The sequence below is a fragment of the Aedes aegypti genome, chromosome 2 (genome assembly GCF_002204515.2).
Source record: "Aedes aegypti strain LVP_AGWG chromosome 2, AaegL5.0 Primary Assembly, whole genome shotgun sequence".
NCBI lineage: Eukaryota > Metazoa > Arthropoda > Insecta > Diptera > Culicidae > Aedes > Aedes aegypti.
Window position 1 is genome coordinate 99,001,964 of NC_035108.1, and position 14,712 is coordinate 99,016,675.

The 14,712-nt window shown below is 36.1% G+C and overlaps 1 protein-coding gene and 1 long non-coding RNA gene across 2 annotated transcripts in view; both read right to left on the reverse strand.

The window, feature by feature from the left end:
- The window catches only part of LOC5570741 (ubiquitin-conjugating enzyme E2 W), a 205,852-nt gene that overhangs the window by 172,186 nt on the left and 18,954 nt on the right, over positions 1-14,712 (reverse strand). The gene's annotated exons all lie outside the window — the stretch shown is intronic.
- Positions 407-1,289, reverse strand: LOC110675818. The gene is made up of 2 exons (XR_002499821.1): positions 838-1,289; positions 407-765 (listed from the first exon to the last, which is right to left on the reverse strand). It is a non-coding gene; the product is annotated as an uncharacterized LOC110675818 (long non-coding RNA).

Consider the following 14,712-nt stretch of genomic DNA (forward strand, 5'->3'; position numbering starts at 1 on the left):
TGCTTACAATCTAGCTAGTTCGAAGGTAGTCACTCACTCTTTTTCTATCTTACACAGATCGGTAGGACGAGTAAACAATCTAAGCGATAATTATCACTCCGTTATGTTTGTTCAAACTTTTTTTAGTCGCGACATGAGAGAACCCTGTCACTGTGTAATATAAATATCTTCTCTACTTGAGATACTCTGCAGTACCCGAACTACCCGGAAAATATCTTCAAAAAACACTTCTTGACTTTTTATAGAGTATACTTATAATAGAACCAAAACAGAATTGTCGTCAACAAAGTCACCATCGTGGCACAGTAGCGGCGTAAATATCTAGTGAGCTGTAGTGAACTGTCTTTTTCTCAGGCCAATTTTTCACACGGTTTCGGTAATACTTTTTATATTTCAAACACCAATGTTCACTCGTTTTACAGAAACACGTTTATTTTCCCCAAAACAAACCAACAAACTGACATCTGCTTTTCATACTCGGAAACAACTGCCTACTATGATCTGAATCAGTATCTTTTCTTCAACATCGAGCAAATCCTTATTAAATTTGAATTATTTTATTCCTTGCCTTTCACTATCCCTACATTCACCTCTTCCTCTACTCTTAGTTATATACTGTGATTCTAATCTGTTTAGTTAGATGTTACAATTTTTTTCTTCCTGTTCAATTGCTTCCATTTTCAGTTGAATCTTCGATTTCAAGCTTCTTCATCCTTGTGCAACCAACATCTGTTCTAATGTTTTTCAAAGATTCTTCATTGGATTCTGAAAAGATAAAAGCATATTTAATTTTATTTTCGCTTCCCATTTAATAGTTAATCGAGTAACGCTTTTCACTTATTTTCACCACGCTTATAGATGAAGATGTCATCAACAAATGAATTTGTCTTCTCCTTGGCAAATAGAGCGACCACTCCATTAAGTTGCAACGTTTCCTATAGATGAAATTAGAGCGTTTTCATTCCTCATTTGGTTTTTATGCGGCTAAAAGACATTGATAAAATGGTTATTATATAGAAATACGGCAACTTTACGTTTTCGAGCTTTTATTGTTAACCACTAGCAATTTACGCTATGTTTCCTCAGTTTAGTGCTCCTTTTAGGAAGCTAATCATAACTGGAATATTGTTCTGAAACCTAAATTTATATTAATGAGCATTCTTTAGTGTAGAACTATATCAGATATCGACCTGTTTAAAATTGAAATAAAAATTATGAACATATTTGTATATTTAACTCCAGATAATTCTTATTAATTTCTGCATATTATTTCTACATAGATCATTGGTTTTATAATGCTGATAGGTATTTATTTTAAATATTAATGTATCGAAATCTTTTGAAGTTTCTAAATTTTAAATTTGTTTACTTTGTAATACTACTATGAAAAAATATCAATGTGAACATAAGAGATTAGAATTTTAAAAGGTTCATCATAGCTACCAATGGCTATGTGTTGTTACCAGCAAAATTGATGGTAGGGTAAGCTTCTGATTTTTGGCAGCAGCATTGCACACTTTAATTCTTTGTGTTACATCATCTGTCCCTATGTTCAAAGTTTGTTCTTTAACTTTTCTCTTAAATGCATTGATTGGAGTATTAAAAAAAATAAAATCTTCAAAACTTCAATGGAAACGAATAGATGCACAAGACCAGCATAAGCATGAGAATTCCAAATCATTCTAAGATAAAATTACACCGACATCTTACACCTTCTAGATGATTTCTGTCCTCAATGCGTTGCTTTTCAGACTCAATATCAAAATTATATTAAAAGATTAACACTTATATATTGTCAGAAAAATGTACGATTTTGCAAGGCTCTATACATCTAGTGATTTCGTAATGAGAACTGTAGACTTAAAATACTATCAAAGACAAAATAAAGACCTCCACGTTCCTAACAGTTGCCAAAATTTTATGGAACATAAGGTAATAGAGCAAAATCTAGAATGCCATGAAAACTGTACTGTGATCTGTCAAACATGGGTACCTTTTGCAGTATCAAGGGACCAGATGCAGTATTAGAAGTGGTACCCAATTTGAACACGAGTAGGACGAACAGGTATATTTGAAATTTTTAGATTTTTTGAATGAAATAATACACTTAATATGTTCTACCTCTAGACTTATGCTACTTCTAATGTTCTCAAAACGCTACATTGGATAGAGCTTTCCTGGTTTAGAATATCAAAATAGGCATAATAGATCATTTTCATACTTATACTTTATAATTGCTATATACATGTTATAACTAAACTCCATTGTATACCTGAGATCTCAAAATGCTACTTCGGATAGAGTTTTACAGGCTAAGAACATCAAAGACAATATAAGAGATCAATATTGTATAGATATTCTTACTCTACCTAATTCTCTATCTTTGTTCTAAAAAACTACTACGGATAGAGTTTTCCAGGGTCAGAACATCAAAGAGAGCATCAGAGATCATTTTTTTTTTAAAATTTCTAACGCTTTACATGTTTACCTTATTGATCATGTTTTTTCTTCAAACTGCAACTTCGAACAGAGTTTTTCAGGCTCTGAACATCAAGAGATCATAAGAGATAAAAATTATTTCAATTTCTATAAAGCTAAATACTCTTTCCATGTTCTAACACTACTTCATCGTTTATCTTTGTTCTCAAAATGCTACTTCGGATAGTTTTCCAAGCTCACAGCATTAAAAAAAGCTTAAAAGTTTAAAATTATTTTTTAATGGCCTAATATACTTATATGTTCTAACCCTACATCATCGTAGATCTTTGTTCTCAAAATGCTAGTTCATATATATACATTTTTAAATGGCTAAATACACTTTCCATGTTCTAACTCTACTTCATCTTCTATATTTTTTTTTTATCAAAATGCTACTTCGAATAGTTTTGCAAGCTCAAAACTTCAAAAAAAGCGTAAAAGATCAAAATTATTAGTTTTTTTATAATTGCTAAATACACTTTACTTGTTCTAACTCTACTGCATCGTCTATCGTTGTTTTAAAAATCCTAATTCGAATAGTTTTTCAGGTTAAGAACACCAAAGAGAACATCAGAGATAAAAACCAATTAAAATTTTAAATGGTTAAACACATGTACATGTTTCTACTTCATTGTTTATATTTGTTTTCAAAATGCATCATTGGATAAAGTTTTTCAGGCTCAGGACATCAATGAGAATAGAAAAGATAAAAAAAATACTTTAAATGTTCTAATTCTGCTGCATCGTCTATCTTTGGAAAGAGTTTTGTAGGATCAGAACGTCACATTGAGCATAAGAGATCAAAATTACTTGGAACGGCTATACATTTCACGTGTTCTAACTCTACTTTATCGTCTACCTTTGTTCTCAGCTTCTTCGAATATTCTTTTCCAAGCTTAGATTACGAAAAAATATTTCAATTTTCAAATGACTAAATACATTTAATATGATCTAATCCTTTTTCATTGTTCCTTTGCGGAGAGTTAGCTATGCTAAGAATATCAAAGTGAGCGAAAATTAAAATTATTTAAATTTTCAAACGAACCAAACAGTTTTACAAATTCTTTCTCTGTTTTCTTGTCCACCTTAGTTCTCAAAGTTCTACTTCAATTAGCTTTTTCCAGATGTTCTAATCAAAGCGTAAGATAATTTTTTTTTTAAGGCACTCTTTTTTTTAAGGTGCTCGTGGCCACTACTGTGCCGGAATCAGTTGATCTGTAGCTTCTTTACCGATACAGATCTATTTTAAACTTATCTATATTTACATCTACTTTCACTCTCTCCTACTTTTTCACTCTCACACCGAGCAGGTAGGAGAAAGCTCTGCTGTTAGTGAGGCTAGCTGCCTGCGAAGAGGGTCAGTTTGTCTCAGGCACCATCTGATACTGGCGGAGGATGGATGTGCTCCCCAATGCACGGTCCTTCGTGAGGCGTCTTCTGGTGGCTGGACGGGTTTTTTTGTGGAGGGGCTGGGAATCGATCCCATGACCTCCCGCTTATGAAGCGAAAGCGTAACCTCAAGGCTACAGACCCCCTGAAGATAAAAATTATTTGATTATTTAAAATGGCTCAATACACTTTACTTGTTGTATGTCTACTCTATTGTTTATCATTTCGTTTGGTTTTGTTCAGGTACTCTATTCGGCGATAATTTTTCTATTAGTTGCCCTCTCATGTAACCCTTTCCGGTTCCTTTTGTGATTACCCTTGCTATTTTGATTACAAATTTTCATTGCTTTTCATTGACAACCCTCTCATGGGACGCACTTTTTTTTATTACCCACTCACTCAGGAGACTAGATGTTGTTATTAGTAAGCCTCGCTGGTTTTGCTTAGTTACCCTCTCAGGGGACTAACGTTTTGAAGACTACCCTCTCTGGGGACTCACTTTTTATTGGATACCCTCACAGGGGACTCACTTCTTGTAGACTACCCTCTCAGGGGACTCACTTTTTATTGGATACCCTCTCAGGGGACTCGTTTCTATTACCTACTTTCTGAGGGGACTCACTTTATGAAGACTACCCTCTCAGGGGACTCACTTTTTATTGGATACCCTCTCAGGGGACTCGCTTCTATTACCTACCCTCTCAGGGGACTCACTTTATGAAGACTACTCTCTCAGGGGACTCACTTTTTTATTACCTACCCTCTCAGGGGACTCACTTTTTATTGGATACCCTCTCAGGGGACTCGCTTCTATTACGTACCCTCTCAGGGGACTCACTTTATGAAGACTACCCTCTCAGGGGACTCACTTTTTTATTACCTACCCTCTCAGGGGACTCACTTTTTATTGGATACCCTATCAGAGGACTCGTTTCTATTACCTACCCTCTCAGGGGACTCACTTTATGAAGACTACCCTCTCAGGGTACTCACTTTTTATTGGATACCCTCTCAGGGGACTCGTTTCTATTACCTACCCTCTTAGGGGACTTGCTTTATGAAGACTACTCTCTCAGGGGACTCTCTTTTTTATTACCTACCCTCTCAGGGGCTCTTTTTTTTATTGGATACCCTCTCAGAAGACTCGTTTTTATTACCTACCCTCTCAGGGGACTCACTGTATGAAGACTACCCTCTCAGGGGACTTGCTTTAAATTACCTACCCTCTCAGGGGACTCACTTTTTGTAGACTACCCTCTCAGGGGAATCACTTTTTATTGGATACCCTCTCAGGGGATTCGTTTTTATTACCTACCCTCTCAAGGGACTCACTTTATGAAGACTACCCTCTCAGGGGACTTGCTTTTAATGACCTACCCTCTCAGGGGACTCACTTTTTTATTAGATACCCTCTCAGGGGACTCACTGTATGAAGACTACCCTCTCAGGGGCTTGCTATTAATTACCCTCTCAGGGGACTCACTTTTCGTAGACTACCCTCTCAGGGGACTCGTTTTTATTCTACCCTCTCAGGGGACTCACTTTTTGTAGACTACCCTCTCAGGGGACTCGTTTTTATTCTACCCTCTCAGGGGACTCACTTTATGAAGACTACCCTCTCAGGGGACTTGTTTTTAATTACCTACCCTCTCAGGGGACTCACTTTTTGTAGACTACCCTCTCACTTTTTATTGGATACCTTCTCAGGGGACTCGTTTCTATTACCTACCCTCTCAGGGGGCTCACTTTATGAAGACTACCCTCTCAGGGGACTCGTTTTTATTACCTACCCTCTCAGGGGACTCACTGTATGAAGACTACCCTATCTGGGGACTTGCTTTCAATTACCTACCCTCTCAGGGGACTCACTTATTGTAGAGAACCCTCTCAGGGGACTCACTTTTTATTGGATACCCTCTCAGGGGACTCGTTTTTATTACCTACCCTCTCAAGGGACTCACTTTATGAAGACTACCTTCTCAGGGGACTCGTTTTTATTACCTACCCTCTCAAGGGACTCGCTTTATAAAGACTACCCTCTCATGGGGCTCACTTTTTATTACCTACCCTCAGGGGACTCACTTTTTATTGGATGCCCTCTCAGGGAACTCTTTTTATGAAGACTACCCTCTCAGGGGACTCACTTTATGAAGACTACCCTCTCAGGGGACTCACTTTTTATTACCTACTTTCTCAGGGGACTCGCTTTTCATCCTATTCTCTCAGGGGACTCACTTTCTGCAGACTACCCTCTCAGGGGACTCACTTCTTTATTAGATACCCTCTCAGGGAACTCGTTTTTATTACCTACCCTCTCAGGGGACTCACTTCTTGTAGCCTACTCTCTTAGGTGACTCGCTTTTTTTTTTTTAGCCTCCCCTTTCAGGGGACTTGCTTTTTATTAGGAACCCTCACAAGGGATTCGGGTTTTTTATTAGTTACCCTAGCTGTTTTCATTAGTTACCCTCTCAAGGGACTTGGTTCTTTGAGTAACCACTCTCTCAAATGACTCGTTTTTCTTGTTAGGTAATCTATCAGGGAACTCACTTACTAGTCAACTACTTGGGCTCACTTTATCTACTAATCTACCATCTCAGGGGACTCGTTTTTTTTACCCTATCAGGTGACTTGTTTTTTTAGCTATGCTCTCAGGGCAGTCCCTTTTTGATGCACTGTCTACATACTCAGGAGATGCACATTTTATGAGCTACCATCTCATGGTTTTTATATTCTACATTCTCAGGGGACATGTTCTGAAACAGTTTCAATTTTTACAATATTTAGATTTCTTGAGACTTTTTTTTTAGTTTATAATCTCCTCTTCTTGGCATTACGTCTTCACTGGGACAGAGCCTGCTTCTCAACATAGAGTTCTTATGGGCACTTCCACAGTTATTAACTGAGAGCTTTCTTTGCCAAAGTTGTAATTTTTCGCATTCGTATATCGTGTGGCAGGTACGATGATACTCTATGCCCAGGGAAGTCAAGGAAATTTCCATTACGAAAAGATCCTGGACCGACTGGGAATCGAACCCAGGCACCTTTAACATGACTTTGTTTTGTAGCCGCGGACTGTAACCACTCGGCTAAGGAACCTACTTTTACAGATGTTATGATTTTGGCCTTTACTTTGACTGTTTTCATATTTTTAGATGCATTCTTTGATACCACACTGGCCAAATAAGTGCTCAAAATTTCTTATTCACCAATTAGTAAATATATAAAGAGCATAATTGTTTATTTTTAAATATATTTTTTGACGTTCACTATAATTACTACTTTCATATTTAACTCGTATCCAAAGGTATTGATATCTTATAAATGCTTCATATTGATGAACTATATTATTAAAACCAAGAATACATACATTTTCTGCTTTCTTTTTTTCCTACTTCTTTTTCAACTTCATGTTATACTCACATTCCAATATAAAAGGATGCATAACATTGCATAAACACTGCTTGAACCAGTTTTGCTTCATAATGTATGTATTTCATCTTTATTTTTCTTATTATCATTATATTTATATAAATCATTACGGCGTAAAAGTCACTTTTGCAGTTACGAGTAAAAAGTGACATATTTGCATAAAAATTCTTACGTCAGTAAATTAGGTACAATTCGTATTTTTCCATGGAAAATAATCAAATTGGCGCATGATGCAGTTTTGCGATTATGTGTACAACATATGTCATTTATGCAAATTATAGATCCTTTGACCAAGAACAACTGTTCCTTACATACCGAAGTGCTGATGTGGCTAGATCTTCCAGGTTTGATTTTTAACCCGCGTCTCCATACATTCAACGCTCTGTGTGTCACCTACCTTAGAATTATTATGCATCAATGGTTGCTATGCAACGATCACCTTTTTGTCGTTTCGTTACCGACGTTGGAACTCCATAAAAATCCACGCGTTTCTGCACTTGCAAATGAAAGATTGTTGAAGTATTTCTGTCCAAACTCATAACTCACTTCCAGTTCGGAAAAAGAAGCAGCATAAATTGTCTGATAAGGCGATTCGGAACACTTGTTGATGTAATTCACACCAATTAAGGAAAACTATACCAATAAACGATTTAGCCACCCGCTCTTCTTGATACATTATTTGTTGTGGGAGCAGCTGCGCCATGTAGTGAACTGTCTTTTTCTCAGGCCAATTTTTCACACGGTTTCGGTAATACTTTTTATATTTCAAACACCAATGTTCACTCGTTTTACAGAAACACGTTTATTTTCCCCAAAACAAACCAACAAACTGACATCTGCTTTTCATACTCGGAAACAACTGCCTACTATGATCTGAATCAGTATCTTTTCTTCAACATCGAGCAAATCCTTATTAAATTTGAATTATTTTATTCCTTGCCTTTCACTATCCCTACATGAGCAACTGGTGATAGGACTAAAAAAATGGTTCAACTATTCAGATATAATCCTAGTGTTGCCACTTGACGATTATACTAGCCAGGCCAGTCGCTGGGGGCTGCCGTCATCATCACATTATTGTAGTGGCCAATTATTGGCAGCAGCATGTGAGCGCCATAATTCGCAGAGTATACATATTAGTAAGCAAATTAACAGCTCGTTCAATAAATTTCAATCTAACTACCATGCTGAGACGTTGTCACTGGCGATGGATTATTTTAAAAGCTGGGAAACGGCTTGAATAGGAACCTACACGCAACTATAGATAACGGTTTGGGTTAGGATAGTTGTTCACGAGTGTTGGACAACGTGTCAGCAGTGATATAATTCATTTACATTTATAATAGCAAAGTTGCTTAACTTTTGCATTTTGAACGTTATTGCGCGCTGAACTGTAAAGTATTTTCTATTTAATTTATAGGGACCTTATAGCACTCTTTATAGTGAATTTGACACCGTCCACAAAACGCTCTAGGGGGAGAAGCGGGTAGGCTGAAACGTTACGGCTCATAGAAAAGTTTGGGATTTTTCATATAAAAAGCGTTTCGGACGGAGGGAGGGGGTCAACAATTATCAATTTTAGCGTTACGTAATAAATGGACGCTACCTTTCTAGCGATAGAATCACATATGAATTCGTTCCTGAGATTCATCATCTTCTCGCTCAAAATTCCCAGGATCCCGCTGCGATTCCCTAAATAGGAATCCAACTGAATATGCTTGAAATTTTGTAAGAAATTATCAAAAGTCCATAAGAAATTCCTGTCACCCGCTAGGAATATCCTGATCCAAATGGAATCCCGCTCAAACTTAAGCTTTGAATCTATAATAGCCCATAATTTCGCTCAAATCCCTCATAATTTGGCTGAATAAACTTAGAACCATGCCAAAGCACTCCAGGATCCAAAAATAAATCCTTATCCAGTTTAAAAATTTCTAAATCTCGTCAGGACTTCCCACGGATTTCCCAGAAATTCCCGAATAACTTTCTTCCCGAACTTCGAATAACGATGAAAATTCTTAGGAATCCATTAAGTATCTTTATACACTCAGCTCAGTTTATTGATTGCGGTTAACTTTACCGAAAGCACAATAGTTGACAGTCTATCTATTTATCTATTATCTAATATATCTTATTTTGGTTAAATTTCACAGATTCCGCTGAATAAAAAAAAAAATAAGCCAATGTGCAGAATTGCATTTGGAATCCTCAAGATTTCACTAGAAATTCTCAAAATCATGCTTCGAAAACCCATTTCACAAGGAATCTTCAGGATCCCCAAATTATTATCACTTATTGGAGTAAACTTGTTACAGGGAGCACCTCTAATTTAATTGCATCGCCTAAATTTATCAGATTTGCGCTGAAAATGTATAAATCTCGTTAGTTAACTCCAAGATCAGAAAAAGACAAAATTCCGCTGGGAAACCTCAAAATATCCCTGACAATCCCCACATTCCATAGGAGTCCCGCGTTATAATCCTTCAGATTTCTCATGAGTTAGAAACTCCAGGGATACCGTTATTAATCTCTAGATCCCACTCAAACTGCTTAAATTCTACGGTATCTCGCAAAGAATCCTAGAGTTTACAAGGAATTGCGCTCGAAATCTTAATAATTTGCTGTAAATTCAGGATTCCGCTAGTATGGATATGATCGCATTTGAGTAATTTTCAAATCCCACCAGATACTTCCAAGAACTCAGAAGGAATCGTAAACATCTCGCTGAGAATTCTGCTGAGAATCCTCAGGATCTCGCTAAGATCAACAGCATGTACAATATACAGTACCGACGCACGCTTGTTACAACCTAGTGCGACTGACACATCGCATACGCGCAGCATCTAGAAGCAGCGTTACCGGAAGAGGGTGAGCTTAATGAGGTCTCTCTCGAGGACTGAAGGTAACGATTGTTTCGACTAAGAATGCAAGCAGGTTTCGAAGGTTGGGTGACAAAATGTCGAAAGACAAAATGTCGAATTCCAAAACGTCGAAGGGACAGAACGTCGAAAGGACAAAACATCGAAAGTGCAGTATGTCGAAAAAAAATACGAGTTGACCTATTCAATTAATAAAAAATCCGAAGAAAATCAATAAAAATGCAGCTTCGAATCCAAACACTCAACAATGTTTTAATAGTTAAGGCCGTGAAAAATACTTATCTTCCGATCTTATCATCGGACTGTCATTTCCATACAAAGCCGCGTTCCAATCGAGCAAGAAACTACTTGGGCACTTCCATGATTCACATTGGCATGGGGTGTTTTTCTCGATAGAAACTATACAATAATACGACGCGTATTGAGGCAAAATATGAGCTCAGTAGCTTTCAAAACACCCCACTGCCGAAATGAATCTAAAGTGCCAAGAATAGGATCCGGCTCTCTACCCCTTGTGATTCTTCCACTAACTTTCAGATATTTAGCCATGTGCTTTTAAGAGATTCCTCTGAGAATTCCCACGGAGATTCCATCATGAATTATTTATATACTTTTTCCGTACATTCTTCAATAATTCCTCTACCTGGATTCACTGGGTGCCTCCTCCTGGAACTTCCACGGAAAATCATGCCTGGGAATACTAGTTTTTATTCAACAGATTTTTTTTCTGAAGCTTCTTCACGCTTCCTGATCTTACCAGAAAATTTCTCGAAGAATCTCTGTCGAATTTCGTTAGGAAATCTGTGGAAGGATTCAGCCAGAGAATGATTTGGAAATTCTTTCAACATTTCTCCAGGAAGGTCATCTACGTACTTATTACATATAAAATCCAATTGTTAGTTTAAAATATCACCCATCCATGAACAAACAGTTTGTTTAAAATTTTCTAGAATAAATGAAGATTTCCCCAAGATTATCAAGCAAGGATTCATTCCCAAAATTCTTCAAAAAGTTCACCAATAGTTTTTCCAATTTTGCCTTTGAGGTTCTTCCTAAAGTTCCTAAATTCCTTCAACCATTCTTTCAGATAATTTATCAGAAATTCTTCAAGGATTGCTTAAAAAACCCGCAGCAAAATTATTCAGCATTTTCTGCATTTCATGATTCTTCCAAGTGTTACTCTAAGGATTCCTCCTATTTAATACTCCACAATATGTTCATAACCGAAGGGGCCCAATTAGCCGTAGCGGTAAACGCGCAGCTATTCAGCAAGACCAAGCTAAGGGTCGTGGGTTCGAATCCCACCGGTCGAGGATCTTTTCGGGTTGGAAATTTTCTCGACTTCCCAGGGCATAGAGTATCTTCGTACCTGCCACAAGATATACGCATGCAAAAATGGTCATTGGCATAGTAAGCTCTCAGTTAATAACTGTGGAAGTGCTCATAAGAACACTAATCTGAGAAGCAGGCTCTGTCACAGTGGGGACGTAACGCCAGAAAAGAAGAAGATGTTCATAACCGATTGAACAGGATTCTTTTGGAAAATTACAAATTTCTCAGAGAGGTGCTTCGCAGATCTATTTGCCTTTTTTCCACAGAAAATTATTAAATTCTCTAAAAATCAATTGGATGTTGCTTCCTGCATTTCTTAAAAACTATCTCAGAAATAATATACTGTAGTTTCTTCACAAATGCAAAAGAATATTTTGAAAAACATCAAACATTCTTATGAATCAACTATTCTTTTGAAATCTCTTCTGAGACATTACTCAAAAATTCCTCGACTTTTTTTTTTAGGGATTTCTACAGATAATTATACTATTGTTGCCCCTGGGATGTCGTTCTGAGATTCTTTAAAAAATTCCAGATATTCATCCAAGTATTTTTCGGAGTTTTTTACTTCTTTCAAACAGCTTTTTGGGAATGTTTAAAGATTTTTTTCAACAAATTTACTACAGCATTCGCAATTCATTCTCAAACTTCTCCAAAAAATTCCCCACAAATCCCATCAGGCATCTTTCAGGTTCTGTAAATTACTCCATATAATTACTTCCGAATGTTAACCCCAGGTAAAAAATCTAAAATCTATCCTATTTCCATTTCTTATTCTATCTATCCGCTCTCATTTTTTTTCAGGAAAAATTCAATATTTTTTAGGAATTTCTTTACAAATTACTCTACGAATCACTCCATAACCAAATTAACCCTCTAATACCCAAATTGTTATTTTCGATTGAGGTATTATTTTTCGTTATCTAAAATCGTTCTTAACACGTTTTGGGCAATTATTTATTTTAATTCGCAAATTTTTAAATTTTGGTTTTTGATTTTTATGATTTTTATTTTTGAACATCCCTAGCTTTTTCCATTTTTTCTTGAAGCCTTTTCTAGTTGTTGATTTTTGTCAATAATAAAAATTTAAATTTTTACGGTACTTTTAAAAACATTAAATTTTTGATAATAAATCTTCGAGCTGTTTATTAGAATACCTATAAGTAGATCAAAAAACCGAATTTAGTACTATACCATTTAATTCCACTAGAGTTTGTATCCTTTGACAGATACGCGTATTTCGACCTCAACTGTAAGGCCGTCTTCAGTGTCGTGTAGTCGAGTCTAGTACACGACACTGAAGACGGCCTTACAGTTGAGGTCGAAACACGCGTATCTGTCAAAGGATACAAACTCTAGTGGAATTAAATGGTATAGTACTAAATTCGGTTTTTTCATCTACTTATCTTAGAAAATGTTTTTACATGACCTCCGATGTTTCATGATACTATAACGAACAGATTGACAAAACAGATTTGATCTTGGTTTAAATCACAAAGCACTTCCAATACGTGGATTTTTCGAACTTCAGTCCCAACATGCATCATAATCTGATTCTGAACACCAGAATTTACGGACACAATACAAGGCATGCTAATAATTAAGTGAGATCTAGAGCTTCCAGTCAAATGCAAGTATCCTATATGTAATATAATTCCACAGCGATTGAAACGGATAAATAGAATATTATCATTCAAAACAAGTCTTAAATAGTATTTCAGGACGAAAATTAATTCCTTCCTTCTATAAACACTCTATAAAATGTTGTAATTAGTATGTTCAATAGTTCAATGTGTCCTATTATTTCGGTTCAATTAATTGTCTAGTGAATCAGGGATCCCTTAAAAGAAAATCAGTTCAACTGGACAGTTAAGTTTTTATGAAAGTTTAATTACTCCCTTCCACGCACCGATAAGCTAATTTTTCTTGTTTTCTTGTCTTGTTTTGTTAGTTTTTTTTTTGTTCTTAAGTGTAGATAGTGTAAATAGGTGAGGGTAAACGGTGAGTAATAAAAAAAATATTTGGAGCAAATTTTTAGGTTACTCTGTTAATTTGTTGAAGAATCAACTTCTTGAATCAACAACTTGAAGAATTCTGCAAAAATTTCAAACTTCTTTCATTTACGTTTGTTCTTTCAATTCTTAAAAGTGTTGCTCTTTGGTGTATGAAAAGATTTTTGTACGAAGTTCAAGCAAGTGCCATGCAAAGGAAATAGAAACAAAAAAATGTTGAAGAAGGTATAAACAACAGATGAACAACGGAATGACGAAAGATAAGTGAGAGTTTATAGGTGAATGGTTACAGGATAATAAAAACCTCTCTAATGAATTGAAAAAAGCAAATTTCTGAAGAAGTTCAATCTTTAGAAATTATTCTTGAAATCTAGTAGAATTCCTTCCTTGATTTCTGGATTCCTAAAAAAAACCTGCCAAAAAGCTTCTATGAATTCTGCCTTGGAATAGCCCAAGAATTCAAGCCCAGGACATGGATTCTGCCAATAATTGATTAAACTATTTCTTAAAAAATATTTCAAGGGAGATCCTATGAATCGCTATGAATATCAATTTAAGGGAATAGGCCGTCATTTAAATTCGTACTGAGGTACTGAGCATCGATGATTGTGTCTAATTCGTTTCACGATTGCGAATTAAAGAAAATAACTTGTTTTTGCGCTGACATTGCTGAAAAGTATCAGCATACTTTCTGCATGTAAGTACAAGTAGTGATGCTTTTCTGAATCAATATTACTTATAATGATTGAGTTTCATCACTTTGAAATTGCGAGCTACAAAATGAATAACGGACTACTTAACCTTAAATCCCTTTCCCCTTCCCAGTTTTTTGTTACCTGTTTCTCCACAAATTTCTTTGCCGATATGCTAACTTTAATAGCAAAAGTGTTTCTGGGATTTTTCAACAAATTGCCTCTGAAGAAGCAAGAGACATTTCAGAAACAGTTTAGTAGATTATTCTTGTATAATCTGGGGGTTCGAAGCAATTTACAGAAAATAGAACATTCTTACGTGATTTGTGATGTATTTTGAAAATGTTCCAAAAGGACTTTTGATGAATTCCGGGAAAAAATTTGATATAATTTTTGGGAAACTTTTTGAAGGAATTCACAGAGGAATATCCAGTATAGAACTTTCAGTGAAATATCTCAGTAGGGTAGAAGCTCCGGTTTTGGCCATACGCCAGTTGTAGC